This window comes from Capricornis sumatraensis, chromosome 6, assembly GCF_032405125.1.
Source record: "Capricornis sumatraensis isolate serow.1 chromosome 6, serow.2, whole genome shotgun sequence".
In the NCBI taxonomy this organism is placed as follows: Eukaryota; Metazoa; Chordata; class Mammalia; order Artiodactyla; family Bovidae; genus Capricornis; species Capricornis sumatraensis.
In genome coordinates this window covers 83,903,078-83,906,760 of record NC_091074.1, presented here as the reverse complement: position 1 = coordinate 83,906,760, position 3,683 = coordinate 83,903,078, and the positions used below count along the sequence as shown (strand labels likewise).

The 3,683-nt window shown below is 48.3% G+C and overlaps 1 pseudogene; it reads right to left on the bottom strand.

The window, feature by feature from the left end:
• Positions 1 to 3,040: 3,040 nt before the first annotated feature.
• Positions 3,041 to 3,683, bottom strand: LOC138081303 (nascent polypeptide-associated complex subunit alpha pseudogene; annotated as a pseudogene).

Sequence of the window (3,683 nt, the reverse complement as noted above, 5' to 3'; positions counted from 1 at the left end):
CTTTTTCCAGTGCTGATCACATCTATATTGAGTCAAGAGGGTGTTGGGCACTTAAAGTTGTTTTCAACTTGTTTTGGACTAACTTCTGCCACTGATTTCTCTCCTACCTGGGGCCAGGCGCATGAGCTCTGCACACGTGGTCTCAGTCCTCTCCGCCACCCTATGCAACTGAGACCGCGTTGTAGAGAGAGGCCTGGGATGTTTCACGGCCTGGCCTCGCCTTAGTCGGTGGCATCTACGGCCAGAGTGGGAGGTACTCAAGGCCGCACCTTGCTGCCCGCCACCCCTCCGCCTTCTGTTTTCATTTTTTATTATTTTATTTATTTGACAGGGACCGGATTTCACCGTGGCAGGCAGGATCTATTTCCTTGATCAGGGATAGAACCCAGGGCCTATGCTTTAGGAGCAACGAGTCTTAACCACTGGACCACCAGGGATGTCCTCCACCCCTTCTCAATTTGAAACCTACGTTTGCAGGGAGAAATCTCTTCCCTCTTGCCCACCCCCATCCTCCAGGGTTTTCCCCCTTTTTGAGGCCCTTCTGGTGGCTTCAGAGTTTGAGACTAGCCAGCTTCTTGCCTTTAGGGTCAGTCTTGCTTGCCTTCGCGTGGGCTCAGTTGTGTCCGACTCTTTGCGACCCCATGGATTGTAGCCCACCAGGGTTCTCTGTCCTTGGGATTCTCCAGGCAAGAATACTGGAATGCGTTGTCATTTCCTTCACCAGGGGATCTCCCCAACCCAGGGGTCGAACCTCAGTCTCCCGCATTGGCAGGCAGATTCTTTACCACCACTGAGCCACTTGGAAAGCCTCTTAGTTCAGAGAGGGAGGCTTTGTTCCTCTTGAGCCTGCATCTCGCAGGATCCCGACAGCTGCCACCAGGGGGCAACATGAGTCCCTGTTTCAGGGCTGACGGTGGAAGCTGACCTTGAGAAGGACCAGAGCTGTGCTGTGGCTCTGCAGATGCTGGGCTTTGCTGCACTGGCCCCTCCCGTCAGCTGACCCACACATTCCCTTGTCTATCTTCCAGTCCGAGCCTCTGCAGGCGGCCAGGTTGACTTGGCCGGTTTGGGGTTATCCCCATGCAGAGACACCTGCAAGTGAAGTGAGGGGGCATCTGTCTTGGTTTTTAAATGTCCCACATCTTTGCATTTGGGGAGGCTTTCTGATCAGTGGTGCATCCTTCTGGGACCCTCAGAGGTCACCTGGAACTCTCCTTTTCTCTGCTGTGCACCTGTAGGGTGCAGGGGCCAGGCGGCCACTCGAGGGGAGAAGCTGCCCGCAGTCCACTCACTCCACTTGGTGAAATTTGCATGTTACTTTTCAGCTGGTGACTGCTCACCCCAAATTCAACTTTGAGAGCCGCCCACAGCTCAACAGCCCTGATGCTGTACTATGACTGAGCTTCACACTGGCCCAGGAGGACTTTTCCTCATCCTTCCAGCCTACTTCAAAGATGCTGCCGACGATCACTGTTTACTGTTAGAAACACAGGTTCTGAATCTCAGCACCCATGATTTTCCAAGTCCCCTGAGGTGAGGAGAGTGTTTGCCACTGGGACATAATATGACCCGAGGCTTGGGCCTGAGGACAGCACTGGGAGAGAGGGGAAGCCAGCCAGTGGGAATCTGGACCAGCAATAGCCAGCAGGAGGCGAAGGAGGAGAGAAAAAGTGGATCTGCAGCAGTGGTGGCTTCAGGAGCACAATTTATGGCCTCAGTATACACTCAATCTCAAAAGGACTCTGCAATGAGAATTTGGGGGGCGTGGGTGGTGAAGATGAACTTCAGGCTTTAAAAGGTCTCAAATCAAAGGAAGACTAAATTATAATTCATCAAAAGCCTGATCTGGGAAGGGGCCTCGGGTTCTCTGGTAGTTACAAAGTCTATCTCCAGAGTATTCTTTGACCTCAGCATTCCAGGAGTTGAAGTTTAACTGAATCTCAAGGTTTTGGACGTAAGCCAGCCTGCACTTGTCCCCCTGGTGTTCATGAAAGGGGCCATAAACCACACAGCAAACATGGCGCTCCTGCTTAGGGCAGAAATGCCATCTAAAAATTTGGAAAATAAAATGCTGCTTAAAAGTTTAAAAAACACGATTACACAATGGAATAGAATACAAAATTCACAGATTTAAAAAATTTAATTCAAGCTATTGAAAATATGGGTTTTGAGATGTACCTTGATTGAAATATTTAGGGGCACTGTCTTTCCTAAATTGCTGTGTGATATTGAACAAGTTTCCTCAACTCTCTGAGACTTGGTTTTCTCATCTGTACAACAGGGAGTGGCTTGAACTCCACCTTTTCCTGAGCCTCAGGGTTTAGCCTACCACGCTTTTCTTTGTATTAATGTCACCAGTTCATCTCTTTCCTTATATATCAGCCAGGTCCTCCGGAGAAATAGAACCAGTGTACATGTTTATGTTAGACTGATGTCAAGGAGCTGGCTCAAGCCTGACAGTTGTAGGGCAGCCCCACGGGCTGGAAACTCAGCCAGCAGCTCTTGAAATAGAATTTATTCTTCTCTTGGAAATGTCAACTTTTGTTTTGAAGGCCTTTCTAATGTTGCACGAAGCCCATGTACACTGTTATTGTTCAGTTGCTAAGTCATGTCTGACTCTTTGCGACCCCATGGACTGCAGCACGCCAGGCTCCCCTGTCCTCCACTATCTCACTGGAGCTTGCTCAGATTCATGTCCACTGAGTGGGTGATGCTATCTAACCATCTCATCCTCTGCCACCCACTTCTCCTTTTGCCTTCAATCTTTAGCATCTGGGTCTTCTCCAATGAGTCGGCTCTTTGCATCAGGTAGGTAAATATTGGATAGCATCAGCACATTATGGAGGGTAATTTCCTTTAAATTAACTCACTCTAGATGCTCAGTGCTTCCATAAAACACCTTCAGAACAACCCCTAGGTTAGTGGTTTTTCATCCAACAAGAAGCCATAACTTTACTAATGATAGAAACAGTACAAATTTCAAACCCAGCTGCAGTTACTCTTTTGAAACACCAAAAATACAGGTCCTCTTTTCAGATGGTTACATTGTTAATTCCATAACAGCATTTACAATATCATTTCTGTTGTTCTTCAGGGCTCGGACTGCCTTTGCCCTCCACACATTTGCTTGTGACATGACCAATTCTATGTCCTCAACTTCCACACCTGTTTCACCAACCTCTTGCACTTTACTCTCGTACAGTTGGAGTCTGTGTGTTTTCTTGGATGTTTGAGACAGCTTCACCTTGAACTTTGAATTTCTCAGCAACTGCTAACTGTGCTTGCTGAGACAAATCCTCAATCTTGGCTTCCCCCAAAACAATGTAGGTATCTGAAGCTCGGCTCTTGTACACATCTGGTTTTGTGATGACAAAAAGGATATTCTTAGATTTCCGGATAGTGACTCTAGTAACCTCTGTAACCTGTCGAAGACCCGGTTTGGACATAGCCTTCCGTGCCTTCTTTTCACTCCAGCTGTGTTTTGCTTTACTGACTGGTTCTTCATCGATTTCAGCTGCTGCTGCCAGCTGAGCTTGTTGTGTGGTTGCCTGTGTAGAATCCTATTCCTCAAGCTCTGGGACTGATTCATCACTATCAGATTCTGTTCCAGACCCTATCTCAGCCTGGGGCTGTGGCAACTCCTGCTTTGTAGCAGGGACGGTTTCTGTGGCTTCACTGGGCAT